Raw genomic sequence first — 9487 nt, forward strand, 5'->3', positions numbered from 1 at the left:
CCCTCCCCATAATATCTAAAGTTTTGCTATTTTTACTTCATCCTGGATCCTTGATTATCTTAAGTATCACTAAAATTGGATTGACATCAGTGGGATTAGTCTCTTCTATATGTTAGGTACCAACTGTAATTATGTTTTCTAGAACCATTCTTTAAAAAAGAAGGAAAATAGCTACAAATATATAAAGCTGTATCCTTTTATACCTGGAGAATTTGTGCTGAAATTCACTAAAATGCTGACAATCTCCCTTTCATTTTGCTAACCACCTATTAACCTAAAAAAGCAAATATTTGAAATATTGAGGACCCTCTGAAAGTCTATGCAATATAGCCAAAGCCCACTAGAGGTATTTTTTAGTGTAAAAAAAATGAAGTCTTGTGTAAATATTTCCATAATCACCTTATGCAAATCAGAAATATTTTTCCTAATTGTGCTTCAAAGTAATAAAACTAGTCTTCCGGAGCACATGCTGAATTCTTTGTGGCCCTTGAACAGGAATGCTGTGAGAAGTACAAGTGTCTGAACTAACTACGGTCTCTTGCATGTCTAGAAATAGAAAGGGGAAGAATTCATAGAGAAAAAAATGTTGTTTCAAAGAATAGATTTTGGTTATGTAGTGGCTGTCTACTTCTAGTGCTATCTTTTACCAACTTTTTAAAGATCAATAGCTTATTATTTAATACAGTTTCTTGAAAGATTTCTCATATTTTTCAATCTTGGTTTCTCACATCAAACATCAATCACATTATCCCTCAGTGCATTTCTAGTGCATTTCTAAATATTAATTTCTACTGCTGTGTAATTTTTACAGACTTTCTTTAAAATGTTTTCTTAGTGAGATGTGGATATTTTTAGGTTACTACAAATTGTGGAAGAGAAATGTATCTGAAGATGTGAACAAATATTTGGTTCATTAAAAATTCTGTGCAAATTCTTTTTCTAGCTTTATTATTAAAAAATAGCATATAGTTTAATCCTGACTAGCGGATGTTAGTTTTGTTTCTTTTCCTCCAGTTGTAGTCTAGAAGCCTGCTTGCTGTCGACTTTTAATCATATTATTTGGCAATGAAGAATGAATGGTTTTCAGGAAAGAAAGACAACTTTGAGTAGCGATATCAATCCTGCTCTAAACCACTCAAAAAAAACCCTCTTATTAAAGTCTATGGCTTTCTTTTTTTTTACTTGGGTTTTGTGGAGCAGGATCCTACAGTTCTACACAGTCTCACTGAGATCTTGGTATCACGAAAAGTATACTGTCGTGGAAGAAAACAGAGCCACAAGCTGAGGGTCTCATTAGATCATCTTAGGAACACTGTCTGAATTCGAACTGCAGGTTTCTATACTTTTTACTTTGTCCTGATTTTGTGGTAATAAGTAACATATTTAAACTGCTGTGAGCAGCACCTACTATATGCAATATGAAAAGACCAAACAATTTAAGCAAAAATAAAAAGTCTACTGTTTTGCTTGAATTAACATAACTGCATAATTCAGATGCTCCTCACTACTGAGTAACCGAATCCATCATTTTCATTCTATTTAAAATATAATTAATATTATAGTGTTACTGTGTTTTCATAAATACAAATATTAGAGATTTGTTTGTAGTAATTTCTGAATGGCACTAAAAAACACAATAAATAATAATTTGGAATAATTTAAGTAGAGTGGCGCAGGATGGTTTTTTTCCATTTATCAGTGGGAAATGTAGTTTTCTTAAAACTGCTGGTTTGTGCAGGAAAATTCTAGTTTCAATTTTCTTTCAGAAAAAAAAGAAAAATTTAAAGAAAAGATGTTGATTTAGAAAGTCAAGGCATCCCAGGGTGAAACTATTTCATGTGTCAAATTGACTAAGATACTTTGATTTAGTTTGTCAAGCAGAAACTTGTGTCAGGTCTCACAAGAACTACAGTAGTTTCCTCGAGCCATCATTCTCTGCATTGTTCTCTCTCTTTAGATGGCATTTCTGTGATACCCTTCTGTCCTGCATCTCTGAAACAATGCTTCGGAGGAGCTATAGACTAACACTGGAGTACAAGCCACAGAGAAGAACAAGAGCAAAGGGCACTTGAATCACAGTATTTGGGCAGCACAGGCATCGCAGGTACATTCAGTGCATACAGGTCAAGAGGAGTTGAACCAAGCAAAAGCACTTTGGTTCTAAAAGTAAAAACTGAACATTTTGACTTTTTGGAATCAAATTTCTTTCTAATGTTCCTGGCCAGTATTCATAATACTTATTTTTTGCACAGAGATTTTTCAAAAAGGTTTATCTGAACTCAGTAAAATATTGCTTTTAAAAAGAGAATCATGTATTTACTTCTAAGTCTAATGTATCATTTTATTTTGCCTTAATACTCTTACATCTTTTTTTCTCGGTATTCTACACAGAATGATTTTTGGCACTCACACATACTTTAGATAATGATTTAAATATCTTTTCAGGAAGTTAAGTTAGAAAAAAACATTGTCCATCTTCCAATTTATAGCAATGACATTGATATCAGTCTGATGATGCTGCTAATTGCAGTGCAACAAAGATAATTTATCATTTATCTTCTCTGTATTTAGAACCTGCTTATGTGGAAATAAAGCAAAATTCTGTCAAACAAAACCATTTGTTATGCTCAAGTGACTTTAGTTGAAATCTATGAGAGTGCATGTAAAAGTCAAAAATGGGCAATAGACCAAGTTATTTCATATTCCAAGTGCACTGAAATTTTACAAAAATGAGAACAATGACAAAATTACAATTGGTGACATTTTTGGATGCACTTTTGTATAATGACAAATCTGTCATATTTTTTTGTTGCAACTAGTAGCTAAACAGTATCTTGTAATTCAGGATACAGCACAATAAAGTATGAAATGGAACAGTCATGAAAAGCCAATCCAGGAAACAAAAGCTGCTTAATTGACAACCATCATGTATCTTGACCTTTGATATTCATCAGAAACTGTGGGGTCTACCTGCAAATTTAGTTAGCTAGCTGTTTAGCTCATTTATTTTTCCTATTTTTTAGGAAAGCTCTAAAAAGTAAAATATATGTATTACAGGTTTTTTTCCATCTCATTCATTCAAGATTTGATTCAAGCCAGTCAAAATCTAGGTAAAATAAATAGTAATTTTTTACCTTCAGGCTTTGGTCTTATGGTTATCCACTACCAAAGATCTGTGTGAGGGTCTGTCCATGTGCCAGTCAATGCAGGCTCAGGCTGTCGGGGAGGTGAATCATCTTGTGACACCAGACTGGGACTCAAGAGACAAAGATCTCCCCAGGACTCCTTATAGGAACTCGGTAAGTCATTGTATATTTTTGAATTTTCAATAAATTGTCTTTGAAAAGGGAAATGGCAACTTAATCTCTTCCCCTTGGCAATATGATTATAAATTCATCAATGTTTATAAGATGCTCAGGTGTTAAGGTGCTTTGGTAATACATATAAATACGTTGCCAGCAATGTCATGTAGCATGCATAAAAGGACTCTTCTTGAGTCTCTGATGCTGAATGTCAATTAAAATGAATGGCATGTAAATGCAAAATCCACTCTAAATCAGTTATTTATATATAAATTCGTAACAATAACAGTTATGGGAGATGCAAAATTTATTAATGCTAGGGAAAGTAACGCTTTTCTTGTGTTTTTTCTCTGTATGTAAGTCTGACTTTTACCCCCTTGACTTCCTTAGTTAATATATCACCAAATAAAAATGACCATGGTAGGCTGTAGGTGCACCATCAACAGGCTTAGAAAGGGACTAGAGAAATTCATGTGTAACTGGTCTATAAATACAAACTAAATAGCCTCATCTGGGCGAGTACTAGGGAATGAACTGCAAATGATGGCCAGGCTTGCACATGCTTTCTAAATGGCACCTCCCGTTCCCATTGCCAGAAACAGAATGAAAAGAAATACAACCATTTTTCTTCTAAGTCTTCTTAGTTATGCTCCGCTGTCATGCAGGGGCTGTTTTCAATTTTATAATGCCCAAGTTCAGAGTCTAATTCAAAAATTCAGCAGGAGTATTGCCAGTGATTGCAAATGGCTTTCTTTACCACCTTTGAAAAGTTGCCTAGTCTCAGTTCTAGGAGATTGTCTAGATTTGCACTTTTTATAGAGGAATCATCTGAAAGCATCTGAACTTGTCAAGTCTTAATGGAAAGCTGTCATTGGTTAACTGATGTTAACCAATGCGGTTTGCACTCTCTCACGTTCATAGCTGTGTAACCATTAGGAAAAAAATAAATGCAGCCCTTGGGCCATTTGGGGGTTTTTGCCTTTTTCCATCAAAATCAGAACATATTTTGATCCAAGAGACTATCAGTGGTCTCAGGGTAGTGGGATACACATACTGTAACCGTCCCCCATAAAAACGTACATGTCCACAGCCTGCTTTGACAGAAGCCTCCCCAGAACCAGCTCTTCTTTTGTTCTGTCACCATTTCTGATTCACAGGGTACCTCTGTAATTGTTTTTATCAAAATAATTTTATATTTCAAAAGAAAATATTATTAGGGTGTGTGAAAACTATTTGGCACCATCCTTAACATTTCATTTCTCTAAGAAAAGCCTGTGTAGAATGACTGCATTTGTAATACCTGCTTCAGACCACTCAGAACTAAAAAGGACAGGTCCAAAGTGTGACAGACTTGCTGCACTTTACAGTACTTCATATGCGTGCGCTTCAGTGTAATATATCACAAGCTGTGCCATACCACACACCATAACATTTTGCTGACAAAATAGTCAGCAAAAGTTTCATCTCAAAAGTTCCACCGGCTTCATTATACACACCATGAATTAAGAGCTTGTAGAACAAAGTTAGCATATATAATGCAATATCTGAATACAATATGCCCTGATTTCTCTCATACTGAGGTACCAAAAAATGTTAACTATGTCAAGAGCAGATCTTTCTTCCCCACAAATCAAACTGTTGCTGATTTTTTTTAACTTTACATTCAATTGAGCTCTCTGTTGAAATCAACTGTGACTAGATTGACTCACTTGATATTTTAAGCTCCTGAAGCTATAGCCTGGTACTTCCTCATTTATCCTTAAAATAATTTCCTTGATTAAATTTAGCTAAGATTATTTGCACTTGTGACAGGCCTCTGACACTAATTTTTGATGACAGGCACGAGTCTTCTTCACAGCATTGCTTCTTTCCTCTTTTGTCATCAGTAAGTACTTTTAAAGAGGGTTGGCCACATGAAACCCCTACCATATGAACATTAAAAAATGAAGAGTGAAACTAGGATTCACAGTAAAGCCCACAAACAATATTCAAGAGAACAGGGGCTGAGGTGCAAAGTTCATGTAAAACTAGGCAATACGGGAAATTCTTGGCAATATACATTCTTGTTTTGATTTGTAGGTGAAAAGAGAAATAGAAGGTGAAAAAGCACCTAGACCTTTCCCTTGGGTGCAAAGGGGGTGTGGTGTGAGGGGAGGAGAGGGGAAAAGGGAGGAGAAAAAAGAAAAGTCTAATTCTCAGAAGTGCTTTAGACCTCAGCACCATCCATTCAAGTCATTATAAGAAAAATCAAGTACAAAGTTACAGAGTCAGTTTCTACATCCCAGATCACAAACGAACAGCACCTGGCTACATCAGCAGCCCCTCTCAGATTACTAGGAGACACTGAATAGGAAGGTCCAGTGGTTTAAAGGACGGGACCTTTCAGTCCCATCTAACTTGTTCATGATTTGTTCAGTCAAATTGCCTTCTGTTAATGAAAATTGGAACAGAAGTTTTCCCAGAGAGTCACATTAATCTGAAAAAAGCAGTCTTACAGACAACTTCAGAGCGGCCTTAGTTGCTACGCAGAGGAAAACAACAAAAGAGTTGCCCTGCCACTCCTTGTTTCGTACACATAAAAGACGGTATTTCATGATGTCAGTAACAAAACGCCTGTGTTCAGGGCAAGGATCTGGTCTGGCTTTTTTACATCTCCGCCAATCCCACAGCTCGCGGCTCAGCAGGCTTACTCATTTCTACAGCTGCGGCTGGCACCTGGAAAGTTAAACAACCCGGCCACACCAGAAAAGAAAAACTAGGCAGGCAGCAAACAAGAGTGGATATAGGGGAAAGAGCTGAAAAGAGAAAGATAAGGAGAAAGCAGCTAAGTGAGAGAGGAGGTGAAGCAAAAGAACGGGGGAGGATTATTCCTGGTGGTTATAAGGGACTAAACAGCTTGAACTTGTTTAAGGAACATGACAGAGGCATGAAGAATCAAAAAAAAGTTAACACACATGGGAAAAACAATGGCTCCGTTCTGAGAGTGCCAACTGTTTACTTAAAGTATCAAACCCTGTTGCTAATGTATTTATCTCCTCAGTCTGTTAATTTTTTCCCCCCAAGGGCTCTCTGTTCCTCCAAGCACTTCGAAGCTGGTAACTGTACCTAATGTAACCACTCTGGTCCCAAGAGCTGTCCAGGGGTTAGGAACCCTCTCTGTGATGTGCACATTTTTTCACAGAATATGCATTATCGATTATATATTTTGAGTAACTAAATGTGATTTTGATATATTCATGCACAGCCTCAATACACTGCTTTCTACTGGGATCTTTCCTAAAAAACAAGTGGCAGCTGGGCCCACGGTGCAGTAAAGAATCCTTAAACAATGAAGAAAAGATGAATGACATAATTTCAAACAATGTGAAATATTTGCATAATAGCTTCATATGATTCATAAATGAATTTCAACATTTCACTACTAAGAATGTACACTGGATTTTCCACCTTAATACCATTTGCTAGATACTGCACTTGTCTCATTTGATTGAATCGTTTGTCTTAAAATAAGAAACTGTACTTTTCTAGGACAAAAAATACCAAAAAAAAAAAAAGAAACAACAAGAAACCCCCACCACAGCTGCAGTAGTTACGTTTGCTTTTGTAAGAAGCAGAGGTGGACTCTGCTGGTCTGCTCTAAAGCATGCCCTTGTCCTCCACCCTAGGGAAGCCAGCAGTTGCCTGTCACTGCTGTAAAGCATTACTCAGCATGAGGAGGGAGTGGCGGGCAGAGCTGGCGGCAAGGCAAGGTAAGGTTTCAGGGTGGGGGGTCACCAAGGGCCAGCCACTGTCCCTTACGCCGAGGCCACTTGGTGTGATCCTAACGCACTAGAATACTTGTGCTGACAACTGTTGTCCCTGAAAGCAAACACTCTCTCATCCCAAGAAAAGTTAGGTTGTTTTAGAAGGTAATTTATTTGCTGTTAAAAGCTTATCAAGAGAATTGACAGATGTTAGTACTTTGAGAAAAGAGCATGCCTCACATCTTGGAAAGCCCCTTTCCTCACCAGGCACCAAAGAAGGACTCAGCTACTTTTATGGTTGGAAAAGCAAAGATGAACTTCCTCTTTGTTCTGCGATGTTGGTGAACTCTGAACTGCTGCTGTCTCCAGAGGGAAAACAAAGATCTAACGCTCCATGGATCCTCCCGTGCAAACTGTTTGTAGGGGCAGGACTGCGGCTTGGTTGTGGAAGGAGGAGTGTTTAGCAGCTGCCAGGATGAAGTGGAGGAAGGGCAAAAAGAAATTCAACTTCAGTGGTCAGTGACACAGCTACTAGCTGTGTTAGAAACATTGATACTGTTTGACCTTTATTTCATAACATCAGGCAAATTATCTCTGTAATATATGAATAATAATTTTTTCATACAAGAGAACTGAGGAACCTTCATAATATTTAAATTATCCCTGCTTTGATCGATTAAACAAGTAAAAAAAAGCCCCAAACTTTTTTATGATGACTGAGGGTCTTGTAGGATGTGCAGGACATGTAGCTGACCCATGTTATAAGCAACATAAGAACAGATGTCTAAGTTCTAGCAAAATAATTTGCAGAACAGCTTGTCTCTCTGTGGCAACTGAGATCTGTGAAGAAGAGATGATTCTAGTCATTCCTCCCATAAACACATAGGTAACTTCAAAGGGAAATCAGCACTAAGGATTTTGCAAAGGAAATTAAATTAGCTTTTTACTCTATCATATCACCATTAAAAAAATGGCAAATCATTGTCAATATTTACTAACACCTCATTAACAGTCCATTGGATAGGCAACCAAAAACATTTTCAGAATTCCAGGGAGCTAACTTCCAGACTAAGAAGAAAGTCGCAAATCAAGGTTCTTCTCTTGCAGCCTTTTGATGTAAAGAAGACTTTCAAGTTATGCTTAACTATCAGGCTAGGAAATGTAATATGCAGCTAGAATCATAATCTACTTCTAAATCTCCAAATTAAAAATAGTGTAAAAGGAAGCCTCTCTGAGACATGCTCTGCCTCATTTATCTCAAACAGGAATTACTAAAAGATAATTTACAACACTTTACTTTTACTAACATTACCTGCACTAACTACATTGGCTGTTAAACCCGTACCAAGCGACATCCCTGCCCTTGAGACCCTGAAGAAGATCCTCAGAGGATCTCAGGGTGTACTCTTGTGCAAACGTACACATTTCTGTTCGGTTACGAAGTGCAGTGACTCAGTGACAGAACCAGGAAAGACAACGAAACCCTTAATACTGTGCATGTCGTGTAATAGTGGTTTGTTTCTGTCTTTTCTTTTAAATTAAGAAAATAATATTAATGCAAGGGTATCAGCAAACAGTAAATTGTGGTGTTCTAAGTAAATAATACAAATAGATATACCTAACTTCAGCATAAATTGCGAGGTAAAACTATTTTCCTTGTGATCCCCATGTAAATTATAATTGTTGCAACTGACGTCACATGCAATTTGAAATTATTTATCGCAAACTGTTACAACAGTAATAAGGGAACATAATGTAATTGGAAAGACTCCCTTAAGGCTGGTTCCCTCACCAAGCCCTAATAGTATCACACGTGAGACTGTAACCAGCCGCTTCAGAAATTATGTACGACAATGGAGTGTGATCTTAGAAAGATTAATTAGGTAAGTGCCTCAAAGAAAAGAGGATGTACGGGAAGTATATTTAATTGTTTCGCCATCATGAAGAATCAGTTATGTCTTCGTAAGCATCAATTAAACAGGTGTATCCAGGAAAGATCTCTGCCAGATAAGAATAGGAAGGATATGTCTCGGAGCGTATTAAAAAGATTACAGGGAAGGTTATGCTAAAATAACACAATTTTATTTTCCCAGGAGACTGTATTCCCCCCCCCCCCCCCATCAATTACTCTTTAATTTATCGCTTTGTTGTCACAGTTGCTTTGCGTGCCTCCTACACGCTCCAGCTCGCTTTTATTGGCGGATGGGAGAGGGGGAAATAAAAAACAAACTTTGAAAGCCCGAGGGAAATGGCGACCGCGGCCTTCAGCAGCCTCGGCGGGCTCCCGCGGCGGGGCGGCGGCCGGGGCCGGGCCCGGGCGCCCCGAGGGCGGGACGGGCCGGGCCGGGCCGGGCCGGGCCGGGCGGGGCGGGGCCGGGCGCCACCTGCCCCCTCCCGGCGCGGCGCGGTGTGGCGTGGCGCGGCTCCCCGCCCGGCACACTC

The sequence above is a fragment of the Strix uralensis genome, chromosome 1 (assembly GCF_047716275.1).
Source record: "Strix uralensis isolate ZFMK-TIS-50842 chromosome 1, bStrUra1, whole genome shotgun sequence".
In the NCBI taxonomy this organism is placed as follows: Eukaryota; Metazoa; Chordata; class Aves; order Strigiformes; family Strigidae; genus Strix; species Strix uralensis.